The sequence below is a fragment of the Ruditapes philippinarum genome, unplaced genomic scaffold, assembly GCF_026571515.1.
Source record: "Ruditapes philippinarum isolate M1 unplaced genomic scaffold, ASM2657151v2 ctg1221_1_1_1_1, whole genome shotgun sequence".
Lineage (NCBI taxonomy): Eukaryota > Metazoa > Mollusca > Bivalvia > Venerida > Veneridae > Ruditapes > Ruditapes philippinarum.
The window spans coordinates 297,825-313,724 of record NW_026854744.1 but is presented as its reverse complement, the minus strand read 5'-3'; the positions used below and the strand labels follow the sequence as shown (position 1 = coordinate 313,724).

Genomic DNA, 15,900 nt, shown 5'->3' with positions numbered 1-15,900 from the left:
AAACAAATCATCCACAGCTGCAGAAAGACCATGCATTCTTCTTTTAAAGAAGCAAACTTGTGAGTCCCCTACCAGTTTTACTGGAGGGGGTAAGGTTTACTCTTTGTCCATCTGTCTGTCTGTCCGTCCACAAAACTGGATCCCATGATAACACAAGAAAAATTTAAAGTATTCTATGAAACTTAAAATATGGAAAGATGGCAGGCTGGAGACTTATAATGCTTGTCCTAATTGTGTTGCCTTGAAAAAGTCTACATATAGGGTTTACTTTTGTTGTTGCGGCATTGATAAGGCATCCCTTTAGACTTGTCCGGAGCATAACTCAACTATAGGTTGGATTGACTCCAAACTTGGTATGCATGCTTCTTTTAATGACTTTATTAAGTGCAGTGCAGACAAATCATTACTCTGCACTTATTATTTTTATAGTAATTGCCCTACCAGGCCAATTTTCTACACTTTACAAGCATAATTATTGACTTGAAACTTCATAGGATGATGGATCTCATTGAGAAGAAGTGCAGTACACAAGAACGTGTACTTTGCACTTCATGATTTTTGGCCGGGTTGCACTGGTGCAAATCCGGGTTATAGTATGGTGAATGCCGGGTGGCGGGCATTAGATTTCAGGTCTGTCGCTCATCCACTTCCTGTTTATCCACTTAGTTAAATTAGTTAAATTTTTTTACATTAGGTAGGAAATTTTCGTAGCAGTTTTCTCAGCAACTACTTATCACAGCCTCTTTATATTTGGCATACATTATTGACACATGGACCCATACCTTGGGATTTGATTTCAGGTCTGTCGCTTATCCACTTCCTGTTTATCCACTTAGTTATATTAGTTAAATTTTTCGACATTAATGGTAGGAAATTTTCGTAACAGTTTTCTCAGCAACTACTTATCACAGCCTCTTGATATTTGGCATACAGCATTGACACATGGTCCCATACAGTGGGATTCCAATTTAGGTGTGTAGCTCATCCACTTCCTATTTACCCACTTAATTAAATTTAGGTGTGTAGCTCATCCACTTCCTAGTTACCCACTTAATTAAATTTTCGACATTAATGGGTCAATGGTAATTTTTTTTAGTTAAATCACAGCCTCATGATATTTGTTGTACAAATGCAACCCGGCCTTTTCTGTCTTTGACCCATTTTTGAGTTATAGCCCTTTGTTAATTTTTGGCCGGGTTGCACATAATGCAAACCCGGGTTATAGTATATAAAATGTTGGGTGGCAGGCAGGCAGGTAAAATTTTCGTAACAGTTTTCTCAGCAACTACTTAATCACAGCCTCTTGATATTTAGCATACAGCATTGCCACATGGTCCCATACTGTGGGAATCGATTTTGGATCTGTCACTTATCCACTTCCTGTTTAGCTTAGGGTGAGCTTTTAGGATCGTTGAATGTCAGCCGTCTGTTGTCCGTCGTTTGTCGTCCGTCATCCGTCCACACTTGTTCGATAACTCTCTAGCGGTAACATTTTTGCCTCAATCATCATAAAACTTTGTCAGGATGCTTATCTAGTTGTCTCCCGCCTTTTCGAAGAAAAAAGGGGGATATAGAAATAGGCTCTGTCCGTCCATCCATCTGTCGGTCTGTCCGAGCAAACATTTGATATTTATGAGTTTCATTCCGTAGTTAAATAAAGAACAAAAACTCATAAAATTCAAATTAAGAGCTATTTTTTTTGTTTTTATGAGCTAATTTTGCTTATGGACGTTGGTCCATGTGGTGTTTATGAGCTGATTTGCCTCATAAATATCAAAAGTTGGTACATCCGTACGTACTCACAAAATGGTACTTACGAAGGTTGTCCCAAAAGTATGTGACAAATTTTACAGATGGTTCATTTTTAACGCCAATAGATAATAATTCACAAATATAACCTATAAGTTAATTATTTGACATTACAGCAAATCATTTACAAAATATCTACTTTAGTTACTTAAAAATTGCCAATGTTTACGAAATTGGTTCGAGTTCCCGGCGCACGTCAAAAAATTTGCATTTTGTTATGAATAGGCTTTAATAAATTGCGTAAATTTCACATATCTGATAATATTTCTGCACAATATATCGTTGGCTTTCTCTGCTGCTATGCTGACATCATCATAGAAAATTTCAGTTAAATAACTTAAGAAACGAACGAGATAGGGCAAAATGAAAATATCTCATAGGAAAGTTAAAATGGCGACGTCCGAAGAATTTGCGGCGCAGCAAACAGTTATAAGGTGTTTCGTGAGTATTTTGAGATGACACCTGTTAAGATTATTCAAGTAATGTACCAGTTAGAACAGTTAAAAACATGACCCGATCATTTGTTTACAAAAGATCTGAACGGAACCAGAGTACTGCACTACAGAAAGCGAAAATAAGGAAGAGATGAATGAGAATGCGGATCTCCGTCGCCTATTTCCTACAGCTTAAGCAGGTGCAACGAGACCGGAAGCTCGCTTATTGCAAGAAATTAATGTATGTCATCAAAACATTCAATAGAGACAAACAACAACATAGTTTAAGTCTGTAATTCATGATTAATGAATAAAACTGCACCGTTTATGCGTTGAATGCTGTGGACAGTTTTTGAGAAAGGCGCTTAATAAAGATTTTACGCCGTCTTTGACATCTTTGACGTTTGACGTGCGCCCCGAATCAAATAGTTGCCATGGTATTTATGGCATATTTTTGTTGTTTGTTGATATTTTTCTATGTAAATTTGTGAAAATAATTCCATAATATGGTTTTATGACATTAAAATATTAAATTCATAACTATTTTATTTAGCTTTTTAACAATATTGTCACAGAATATTGGGACAACCCTCGTATGTGACTTTTCCTTTGATCTTTTTGGCTCGACTATACGAAGTATTTGGAGAGCTGTCCAACTCGTCCTTGTCCAGATTTCAGATTAAAGTTTTGGTGCAGTAAAATATTTTTCACTATAACTTTGTCATTTCTTAATGTATCAACTTCAAACTTCAAATATATGTGCCTTATCATCAACCACATCTTGTGTGATAAGGTTCTTAACTCTAGCACCATTATTTTCAGATTTTTCTCTCCTTGAACTTAGAATTTACCTTAAAAAATACAATTTTTTACTGTTACTTCTTTATTTCTTAAGGGATCAACCTCATACTTCAAATATATGTACCTTATCATCATCCCCATCTTATGTGACAAGGTTCATAACTCTAGCACCAATATTGCATGAATTATCTCCCCACTGTACTGTAATCCATTGTTCTCCAAGTCACACAAGTACCTCTGGGTTCGTACAGGTAACAACCAGACCCCTACCTCCATGGTCAAGGTCGCACTTGCTCATTCAAGGTCAACATTGTCTATTTGAGGGTATATGTTGTGTCCAGTTCATAACTTTCTTATCTTTGAAGGGATTTTGTAAATACTTGCCACAATTGTTCACAATAATGAGATGATGTGTCATGCGCAACAATAGGTCACCTACCTCTAAGGTCAAGGTTTTCATAGATCGAAAAATTTTGTAAATACTTGCCACAAATAGTCACTATAGTAAGACAATGTATCATGCATAACACCTGCATCCCTACCTTCAAATTCAAGGTCACACTTAGAGGTCAAAAATTAACATAGTCTGTTTTAGGGTATATTTTGTGTCCAATCAAGAACTTCTTTGGGATTTTAAAATGACTAGGCACAAATAGTCACAATAAGGAGACTATATGTCAAGTACAACACCTGCACCCCTACCTTCAAGGTCAAGGTCAAAAGTTAACAGTCTGTTATATGGTATATTTTGTGTCCTGTCCATAACTTCTTCATAGATCAAGGGATTTTGAAAATACTTGGCACAAATAGTCACAATGATAAGATGATATGTCATGCGTAACACCTGTGTCCCTACCTCCAAGGTAAAGGTCACACTTAGAGGTCAAAGATTTACATAATCTGTTATAGAGTATATTTTGTGTCCGATCTATAACTTCTTCATAGTTCAAGGGATTTTGAAAATACTTGGCACAAATTGTTACAATAATAAGAAGATATGTCATGCATAACACCTGCACCCCTACCTCCAAGGTCAAGGTCACACTTTGAGGTCAAAGCTTTACATGATAAATTTTTAATTTCCGTGTTTCATTTTATTTCTTTAATAAATTTATTGTTGCATTTGCAGATCTAGCATTGATCATAAGTTTGGACTGAAAGTCCTGAGATTAATACCTGAATCTTTTGAAATAGCACAATTTTATGCTTCGTATAAAAATTCCCCGAGGCGGGGACGTTAGTAACTCTGTAACAAATCTTGTTGTAATCAAACATGGTATTTAGCAACCTTATATGGAAACTTCTGGTATTGCTTTTGGACCCCCTGGGGTCAAGGTCACTGATACTAGAAATAAAAAAATGGTTTCTTTGAATGATATTGTAATCAAACATGGTATGTTGCAAGCTATATAATGTAAAGACCACAGATGGTATTGCTTTTAGACGGATGGATTGCAATTTATAGAAAAGAAATTTGGTACAAAACTTTGTAAGTTATAAGTTCAAATTTTTCTTCAGACCACTTATCTTACAAAAAGTCAAAGTTGCTAATGGGGGTTATAATCACCTGAAGTGATAGCTGTAGTTAATTTTTACACAATTTCATATTATATAGATTTTCATGTAATTAAAGTCTATTATACAAAAAAATTGTCATTTGGACCAGTATGTTTAATCTTTATTATAGCTAACACTGTGATGTGATACATTACATAATTGTCAATTTAGTTTCAGGAAATGCCATCCTATTGAATTAATAAGTAACAGAGAGGTCAAACTGTGCATAGCTTATAGAAGTGATAATATCGGGTAAATTGAAAACTTTAAAATATCTCCATTTATATAATGACATCTCAGTAAATTGTAACACCACAATAAAATTAAAATATTTTTACTATCACCAATTTTTAGTTAGACTAAATATATTTTAGGAGTACTACCTGACTTGACCCCATTTCAGTTTTTTGTCCACCTCACTTTTTACTGAACCATTTAGCTAGACTATTCGCAGAATAATCGAGCTAATGCAGTCACCCCATTTGTTGGCTTTGGCGTCCCTGTGGTTAGGTTTTTGTGTGTAAGCTGGTATCTCCATAACTACTGAAGGGAATGGATTGAAACTCCACACACTTGTCCTCTGTGATTATCTTACATGATTGGCACAAGTCCCATAACTCTGATTTGCATTTTGTGCTCCCACTTTAGGGGGGGGGGGGCATTTAGATTTACGCATCTCCGTCCGTTCTTCTGTCTGTCCGTTCTCTTTTGTGTCGCATGTAAAGTATTTGACCTAGAGTCTAGAAACTATACAGGAATGTTGATCAGGGTTTGTTGTTGTACACCTGTGTATTTTCGTGTGGATTTATATTGTATTTTTAGAGTTATTGCCCTTGACTTAGTAAAATTTTGCAATTTTCAACTTGTCGCATGTAACTCAAAAAGGATTTGGTAGAGTCATGAAACTTTACAGGAATGTTGATCAGCATGTGTAGTTGTGCACCTGGGATTTTTGTGTGGATATTTTTAGTATTTTAGAGTTATTGACTTAGTAAAAATTTACAATTTTCAACTTGTGTTGCATGTGACAAAAAGTATTTGACCTAGAGTCATGAAACTTTACAGGAATGTTGCTCAGCGTGTGTAGTTGTGCACCTGGGATTTTCGTCCGGATATTTTTAGTATTTTAGAGTTATTGCCATTGACAGTAAAAAATTACAATATTTAACTTGTGTTGCACATAACTCAAAAAGTTTATGAATGTTGGTCAGCATGACTTTTGTACTTATGCACCTTGGGGTTTTCTTGTGGTTTTATTCAGTATTTGTAGTATTTGCCCTTTACTTTCCCTTTGACATAAGATTGACAAATCTGTGGAGTGTAGGGGCACAAACACGTGTCCTATGGACACATTTCTAGATACACTTTGAACTTTGTCTTGGACATACCGTATAAGTACTTATTTCTGCGGGCTTAATATTGTGCGATTTTTTGTTAAAATTAGGGGTTTAAATTTCTGTGTATCTTATTTCTGCGGAATCATCATTCTGTTTTTATACACCCGCACAACAAAGTTGTAAGGGGGGTATACTGGAATCAGCTCGTCCGTCCGTCCAGCTGTCCGTCCGGCTGTTTGTCGGTTTTTTCTTGTCCGCCCAATAACTTAAGATTCCTTTGACCCTTAGTCTTCATATTTGGCATGGAGGTTAGTCATGATTAGTAGATGACCCCTATTGATTTTGAGGTCACTAGGTCAAAGGTCAAGGTCACGGGCCTTGACTTCAAAACGCTTGTCCGCCCAATAACTCAAGATTCCTTTGACCTACAGTCTTCATATTTGGCATGGAGGTTAGTCATGATTAGTAGATGACCCCTATTGATTTTGAGGTCACCAGGTTAAAGGTCAAGGTCACAGGGGCCTTGACTTCAAAAAGCTTGTCCGCCAAATAACTTAAGATTCCTTTGACCCTTAGTCTTCATATTTGGCATGGAGGTTAGTCATGATTAGTAGATGACCCCTATTGATTTTGAGGTCACTAGGTCAAAGGTCAAGGTCACGGGCCTTGACTTCAAAAAGCTTGTCCGCCCAATAACTTAAGATTCCTTTGACCTACAGTCTTCATATTTGGCATGGAGGTTAGTCATAATTAGTAGATGACCCCTATTGATTTTGAGGTCACCAGGTTAAAGGTCAAGGTCACAGGGGCCTTGACTTCAAAAAGCTTGTCCGCCCAATAATAATGATCAGTACCAAGGTCTGGACTACTTCTCTTATACCACTAATGCAATTTCAATGAAACTTTACAGAATTGATCTGTCGCTCAAGTCCTACGCATATTGCACGGGTTTTCTGGTTGAATGATTTTTGGCCGAGTTATGGCCCTTTGATAAAAAGGTGTTTTTCTCTGTGTGTTGCCAGATACACCAAAGCTTGTCGGACTACTCCTCATAAACTACTGGTGCAATTTTATCAAAACTTTACAGGAATGATCAGTACCAAGTCTAGTTGTGCACTGTCCGTCTGTCTGTCTGTCTGTCACAAAACTTGTCCCAATATGAAATTGGCCATCATGAGGCGACACATGTGATCACTGATCGCTCTTGTTAACTTAGAAATTTTGGCTTCAGTTCTTTGTAAAGTCAAATATCTCAATTATTGCTTAAAATATTCAATTGAAAAATTTACAATACTTTTTTATAGTAACAATGTACATCAGTTTGCAAAGTTGCATAACTCTGTCTGCAATATTTGCAGAATTATGCCCCTTTGAAACTTAGAAAATTTGGTTAAAGGTCTTAAGAACTATAAAAGATATTTACTTGAAACTTTAAACATGTAGTAAGGGTCATAATTGAAGGTCATATCTCAAAATTCATTACTCTGCCATGTATTTTGACTGAATTATGCTCCCTTTTGTACTAAAAAAATCTCCTTTTTCTTGATTAAGTTTAACATGCAAGTTTTGCATATCTCTGAAACTATTAAAGATACAAACTTGAAACTTCATATATATATTTGTGGTCATAAATGATGACCAATGAACAGCTTATCTGTGTCATTTATTTAAGCTTATTTATCTCCCCCCCCCCCTTTTTAGCTTAACTTTTTTTTTTTTTTTTAAAAGGAGAGGTATTGTGATTTTTGTGCCCCAACTTTAGGTTTAGGCATTTAGATTTACCCTTGTCCGTCCGTCCGTTCTTCTGTCCATCCGTTCTCTTTTGTGCCACACGTAACTCAAAAAGTATTTGACCTAGAGTCATGAAACTTAAGAGGAATGTTGATCGGCATGTGCAGTTGTGCACCTGGGTATTTCCGTGTGGATTTATTCAGTATTTTTAGAGTTATTGCCCTTGACTTAGTAAAAATTTGCAATTTTCAACTTGTGTGGCACGTAACTCAAAAAGGGTTTGACCTAGAAGTGTGTGAAACTTTACTGGAATGTTGATCAGCATGTGTAGTTGTGCACCTGGGTATTTTTGTGTGGATTTATATAGTATTTTTAGAGTTATTGCCCTTGACTTAGTAATTTTTTTCAATTTTCAACTAATGTGTCCCATGTAACTCAAAAAGGATTTGACATAGAGTCATGAAACTTTACAGGAATGTTGATCAGTATGTGTAGTTGTGCACCTGGGTATTTTCATGTTGATTTATTTAGTATTCTAGAGTAATTGCCCTTGAGAGTTTTTTTTGCAATTTTCAACTTGTGTTGCTGTAAGTCAAGAAGGATTTGACATATAGAGTCATGAAACCTTACGGGAGGAAATGTTGCTCAGCATATGTAGTTGTGCACCTTGGGTTTCGCTTGTGGATTTGTCACAGTATTTGTAGAGTTATTGTCCTTGACTTAGTAAAAACCGTTTCATTATGTTGTGTTATTTGTTCCTTGAGTGCTTGATTTAAAATCAACCAACTTTACAGGAATAATGATCAACATCACTAAATTACAGGAATAATGATCAACATCACTGTGAATCTATGCACCTTGGACTTTGCATGTGGATTTTTTAACCAGGTTTTCAACGAAAACCGGGTTATTGTAATGCCGAAGTCGGCAGGCGGGAGGGCGTCAACTTTTGGTTTCCGCTCAATAACTTGAGTTTGCTTTGGCCTATTGACACCAAACTTGGTGTATGGATAGCTTATATCAAGAGGCATTTTGGGATTGCTACCCAGGTGTCTGTGATTAAGGTCAAGGTCACTGTTACTAAAAATAGAAATTCAGTTTCCGCTCAATAACTTGAGTTTGCTTTGGCCTATCAACACCAAACTTAGTGTACGGATAGCTTACATCAAGAGGCTGCTTGGGATTGCTACCCAGGTGTCTGTGATCAAGGTTAATGTATTTAGTTTTCATGCTATAACTTGAGTTTGCTTTGACCTTTTGACACCAAACTTGCTGAGTGGCAGCTTTGGATTGCCACTTATATATCTGGGAGCAAGGTCAAGGTCATTTGCTTGCAATAGAATTTTCAGCTTCTTCTCAATTACTTCAGTGCACTTTGACCTATTGATTGCTGTCACATCAAAACTTGGTCGTTGAAAACCTGGTTTTCGTCGCATTGCGGCGCTTCTTGTATTATAATTCTTTTCCACATGGACATGGTTTCCATAGAATTTGGCTGCTTCTCTAACTGTTCTTGAACAGGCCATTAGGCTTAAGTTCACAGACACAGTCATTTCAGACAAAAAATGTCAGGTTCACAGACTTTTGTCACCAATTATCATTTGTTATAATACATTTACAGTAGACTTTAAGCAATCTTGAATTCTGTAATTAGCTCACCTGAGCATATGCTCAGGATGAGCTATTAGGATCACTCTTTGTCCGTCGTCCGTTGTCTGTTCACACTTTTAAAATGACATCTCCTCTGAAACCATAAGGCAGATCATAATGAAACTTCACAGGGATGTTTCTTGTGTGAAGCCTTAACAAAGTTGTTCAAAGAATTCCATTCCATGCAGAACTCTGGTTGCCATTGCAACCGAAAGAAAAAACTTTAAATATCTTCTTTTAAAAAGTCCTAAGAGCTAGAGCTTAGATATTTGGCATGAAACATCTTCTAATGAGTATCTACAAAGTTTGTTCAAATAAAAGCCCTGGAGTCAAAATTGGCCCCGCCCCAGGGGGTCTTTGATTTTCCCTTTATGCATATAGTTAAAACTTAAAAAATCTTCTTTTAAAGAACCCAAAGAGCTAGAGCTAAGATATTTAGCATGAAACATCTTCTAATGAATGTCTACCAAGTTTGTTCAAATAATAGCCCTGGGGTCAAAATTGGCCCTGCCCCAGGGGGTCATTGATTTCCCCTATATGCATATAGTAAAACCTTAAAAAATCTTCTTTTAAAGAACTCAAAGAGCTTGAGCTAAGATCTTTAGCATGAAACATGTTCTAATGGATGTCTACCAAGCTTGTTCAAATAAAAGCCCTGGGGTCAAAATTGGCCCAGCCCCAGGGGGTCTTTGATTTTCCCTTTATGCATATAGTTAAAACTTAAAATATCTTCTTTTAAAGAACTCAAAGAGCTAGAGCTAAGATATTTAGCATGAAACATCTTCTAATGAGTGTCTATCAAGTTTGTTCAAATAAAAGCGCTGGGGTGAAAATTGGCCCCGCCCCGGGGGTCATTGATTTTCCTTATATGTATAAAGCAAAAACTTAAAAAATCTTCTTTGAAAAAACCCAAATAGCTTGAGTTTAGATATTAAGCATGAAACATCTTCTAGTTAGTGTCTAAAAGTTTGTTCAAATAAAAGCCCTGGAGTCAAAATTGGCCCAGCCCCGGGTGTTATTGATTTTCGTTATATTTTTATACAAAAAACTTAAAAATCTTCTTTGAAAAAACCTAAATAGCTAGAGTTTAGATATTAAGCATGAAACATTTTCTGGTAATTGTCTACAAAGTTTGTTCAAATAAAAGCCCTGGGGTCAAAATTGGCCCCGCCCCAGGGGTGTCATTGGTTTTAACTATATGTGTATAGTAAAAACTTAAAAAATCTTCTTTAAAAAAAAACCAATGAGCTAGAGCTTAGATGTTTAGCATGAAATATCTTATTATGGGTGTCTACTAAAGGAGGGGGGGAAGATCGTTGTTTTTCATTATATGTGTGTAGTAAAAACTTAACATCGTGAAACATCTTCTAATGGGTGTCTTCCAAGTTTGTTCAAATAAAAGCCCTGGGGTTTAAACTGGCCCCGCTCCGGGTGCCTTTATACAGGTGAGCGACCTCAGGGCCATCATGGCCCTCTTGTTTAAATTAGAAATTAACGAAGTTAATTCTAGAGTTTGAACAATGATAGAAAAACCTTTTACTTTTTAATAAAATCTCACTCTGAGACAATTATAATTGTTATTATCTCTATAAAATAATAGGTTTCCATTAAAAATTATAATATTTTGTCTTACTTTAAGGAGATTATTTATTGAGCTGATGTAATATTATATCTACTTGATTAATCTTGTTTATTTATTTTTAGGAATATTTGCTGAAGATGTTCAGTCATCAACACCAATCGTTTTGTCAGCGAGAGGTTTGTCCAAGACATAAGCTGATGATACGGTGGCGGTCAAACATCTGTCTCTGGACATTCACTGAGGGGACATACTCTGATGGTACTGTGGCGGTCAAACATCTGTCTCTGGACATTCACTGAGGGGGCATACTCTGATGGTACTGTGGCAGTCAAAGATCTGTCTCTGGACATTCACTGAGGGGACATACTCTGATGGTACTGTGGTGGTCAAAGATCTGTCTCTGGACATTCACTGAGGGGACATACTCTGATGGTACTGTGGCGGTCAAACATCTGTCTCTGGACATTCACTGAGGGGACATACTCTGATGGTACTGTGGTGGTCAAAGATCTGTCTCTGGACATTCACTGAGGGGACATACTCTGATGGTACTGTGGTGGTCAAACATCTGTCTCTGGATATTCACCGAGGGGACATACTCTGATGGTACTGTGGTGGTCAAAGATCTGTCTCTGGACATTCACTGAGGGGACATGCTCTGATGGTACTGTGGTGGTCAAACATCTGTCTCTGGACATTCACCGAGGGGACATACTCTGATGGTACTGTGGTGGTCAAAGATCTGTCTCTGGACATTCACTGAGGGAATGTAACTACACTACTCAGTCACAATGGTGCTGCTAAAACAACCACAATGTATGTTTAAATATGTGAAGCTATTCTGAGAAAATACTGAAGTTTTTGTTGAGCCTAAACATTTCTAATCTTCCCTTGATTTATTTAGATCACTTCAGATTTCATTATTTGAAACAGTCATATAAGTTTAAAGCAGACACTTTGAAGCAGTTGTTAAAAACGAAATATTGACCAAATTTAAGTTATTGAAATAAAGCCTTTATAATTATTTTGTACACATATATAACTGATCTGGCCTCAAGGTTATAAGGGGGAAAAAATTAGCATTGTCAAATTTTATGATTTTCATTGGTTAGTTCTGCACACACTGTACAAGTTTCTCGTTTTACAAAAATGATTAATGTATTTTTTTTCAGGAACATGTTAATTGCTGTTTTAAATTCCACTAAAGGGGCTGTGAGAATCCTGAACCGACCATTAAAGAGAATGAGTGGTAGTCTAGGTATATGCTAACAACACAACGCCCTCTATGAAGAGTAAGTATCCATACCTTGTGTTATGTTAAAAGAGTTTTTGTGAAAAATATACACATGTGATGGACTAGTGCTTTGACATTGCTCTGTCCCTGAATTATGAGAAAATCAGCTAATTAATATGTTTGCTAATTATCCCCCGCCAAAAAGGCGGCGTGGGATATAGAAATAGTCTCCGTCCGTCCTTCTGTGCGACATTTTTGCCCAGAGCATATCTCAAAAAGTATTTGAGATATCAACTTGAAACTTCATAGGTGGATAGACCTCATTAAGGAGGAGTGCAGTGCAAAGGAAAAATAACTCTACCTTGTATAATTTTTGAGTTATTGCCCTTTGTTATTTTTCAAAATTAATTTTTGTCCAGAGCATAACTCAAAAGCCCTTTGAGATATCAACATGAAACTTCATAGGTGCATAGATCTCACTCAGGAGGTGTGCAGTGCACAAGAATGATAACTCTTCCCTGCATAATTTTTGAGTTTTTGCCCTTTGTTCTTTTTCATACTATTTTGTCCGGAGCTTATCTCAAAAAGTGTTTGAGGTATCAACTTGAAACTTCATAAGTGGATAGATTTTACTGAGGAGGGGTGCAGCTCACAAGAATGATAACCTACCCTGCATTATTTTTCAGTTATTGCCCTTTGTTATTTTCAGCCATCAGTATTCACATAGGTTTCAAATCTGTAATCACTTCAGCCATTAGTTTTCATTACCAAAAGACCTCTTAAAATTGAATTATTCTGCTCTACTACATATACATTCTTCTAATGAACAAATCCATTCGGCAGGGGATGGCCATGTTGACATGGCTCTTATTTAAATGGATATAGTAAATATCATATAATTATAATATCATTTATAGTAAATCAATCCATTTGTTTCAGTGATACTTAAAAAATTTCACACACAAAAAATTTTTGTTTGTTTTTTATGCCACCGCAATCTGCGATGTGGTGGCATATAGCGATTCACCTGTGTGTGTGTTTGTGTGTGTGTGTGTGTGTTTGTGTGTGTGTGTGTGTTTGTTATATAGATTATATAGTGAACTTAAAAAATCTTCTTGTGAAAAACTACTAGTCCAATTTCAACCAAACTTGGCAGGATTGTTCCTTGGATGAAGGGCTTCCAAAGTTGTTCAAAGAATTTCATTCCATGCAGAAATCTGGTTGCCATGGCAACCAAAAGGAATTATAAGAATAAATTTCAAATATCTTCTTGTAAAGACCCAAAAGGCCTAGAGCTTAGATATTTTGCGTAAAGCATTGTCTGGTAGACCTCTAACAAGATTGTTCAAATTATAGCCCTGGGGTCAAAATTGGCCCCGCCCCGGGGGTCATTAATTTTCACTATGTACATATAGTAAAAACTTTAAATACCTTGTAAAAACCCAAAAGGCCTAGAGCTGAGATATTTTGCATAAGGCATCATCTGGTAGACCCTTACCAAGATTGTTCAAATTATAGCCCTTGGGTCAAAATCGGCCACGCCCCGGGGTCATTGATTTTCGCTATATGTACATATAGTAAAAACTTAAAACACCTTCTTGTAAAGACCCAAAAGGCCTAGAGCTTAGATATTTTGCATAAGGCATTGTCTGGTAGACCTCTACCCAGATTGTTCAAATTATAGCCTTGGGGTGAAAATCAGCCCCGCCCCAGGGGTCATTGGTTTTCCTTATATGTTTATAGTAAAAACTTAAAAAAATTCTTCTAGCAATTGACAAATGCTAGAGGTTAGATATTTTGCATGAAACATTGTGTTGTAAACCTCTAGCAAGATTGTTCAAATTATAGCCCTGGGGTCAAAATTGCCCCCGCCCTGGGGGTCATTGATTTCAATATATACATATAGTAAAAAATAAAAAAGTCTTATTGTCTGAAGGTACAAGGCTTAGAGCTTTAATATTTGTTAAATAATATCATCTAAAGGTACTCTACCAAAGTTGTTCAAATTTTGCCTCTTGTGTCAAAATTAGCCCCGCCCCTGGGAGCCATAGGTTTATCTTATATGCATGTATATAGTTAAAACTTAAAAAATCATCTTCTCTAAATTTACAAAGGATAGAGTTAAGATATTTTGCATGAAACATTGTGTAGTGAACCTCTAGCAAGATTGTTCAAATTATAGCCCTGGGGTCAAAATTTGTTCCGCCCCATGGGTCATTGATTTTCATCATGTACATATAGTGAAAAAAAAGTATATTTTTGTCTGAAGGTTCAAGGCATAGAGCTTTGATGTTTGATATATAATATCATCTATAGATCCTCTACCAAAGTTGTTCAAATGTCAAAAATTGGCCCTGCCCGCCCGGGGGGCAGTGATTCTCATTATGTACACGTATTAAAAACAGAAAATAAAACAAATGTTTTCTGAATGGGAGAAAGCTATAGCTTAGATATTTGACTTGAAATGTTGTTTCATGGACCTGTATCAAGATTGTTATTAAACCCTTGGGTCAAAATTATGCCTTGTCCAAGGAGACAGTGACCTACTTTCTTGTCCTTTGATGTACAGCAATGACATTTTGACCATGTGCACAGTTTTAGTTGTAAAATTGAACTTTGACCTAGATTTTGATAATGTGACCTACTTTCTTATCCTTTGATGTACAGCTATGAAATTTGAACCATGCGGTGGCATAGCATTTTTCTCAAATGCAATCTTGTTTGTTGATGTTTTTTTTTTAATTATTTTTAACCTATGTAACTATTTTCGATGATCAAGTGGAAGATTTTTCCTAAAAAAGAGGGAGATTTAATAATTTGCAATAAACAAAGAAGGAAGTTCAGACATCATAAATAGGGAGATTTCTTTAATTTGTAAAAATACCGCTTATTTTAAGAAAAATTGTCGAAAATATGGCTGCAGAAAGAGGGAGTCTCCCGCTTAAAGTAGAATAGGGACACTTTGCGAACTTTTGAGTAGCGTCTTGAAAATTGGCATGCAAAAAGTTGACCATATTTCTGGTTAGGTTCCGTTGATTTTATTTCAATAGTTTAAGCCAATTTTTGTACACACGGCCTCAAAGTTGACTATCAAAGCCCGTTTTTTAACATGACGTCGTTGCGTATCCTTTGCAACTGTTACAGGTATTTCAATGCCATTAGTAAGTAAGTAAGTAACGACTTTAAGGCTTACACATTCAGTTTCCCGATCTTCCATGTGGGTCTCAGCACAACATTATTACAATCAGTTTACATGTACACAACATATACACAACATATATACACATATATTATCAAAATAGATCAATTAAATTGAAGTAATGATTGATAAAGCAAAAAATGATATGATTGTACAACAATACAGAGAAAAAGAGCAATATGTACAGATAGGTAAAACTAACATAGTACCTGTTTAAAACAATATTTAGTACCTATTTAAAACAATATTTATACTTATAAATACACCATGGAAATTCAAATGATAATTTAATTGATATTATTATCTAATACATATTGGCTCATGAGTTATTTTAAAATATAACTAAAATATATCTATATATATACATAAATTTAAGTTCAATTGGAGTAGGAAATCATCATTTGGCATCATTGAATCATATCCCCTATTGGGAAAATATGGGACAAAAGTAAAAGAAACGATAACAATAGTAATAATAAAAATACATAAAAGTAATTTATACAACAGGAATAAATCAACAGCTTGTTTAAGGTGAAAACTGCCATTTGATATAAGCCGATTGAAAT

At 35.9% G+C, this 15,900-nt stretch overlaps 1 protein-coding gene across 1 annotated transcript in view; it reads left to right on the top strand.

Moving 5' to 3' along the window:
• Window positions 1-4,727: 4,727 nt before the first annotated feature.
• LOC132740909 (glucosylceramide transporter ABCA12-like) overlaps window positions 4,728-15,900 on the top strand; it is a 38,567-nt gene continuing 27,394 nt past the window's right edge. The window contains exons 1-3 of the mRNA XM_060728968.1: window positions 4,728-4,853; window positions 11,024-11,717; window positions 12,074-12,193. The gene's annotated coding sequence lies outside the window, so the exon portion shown is untranslated. The remainder of the gene's footprint in view (window positions 4,854-11,023; window positions 11,718-12,073; window positions 12,194-15,900) is intronic.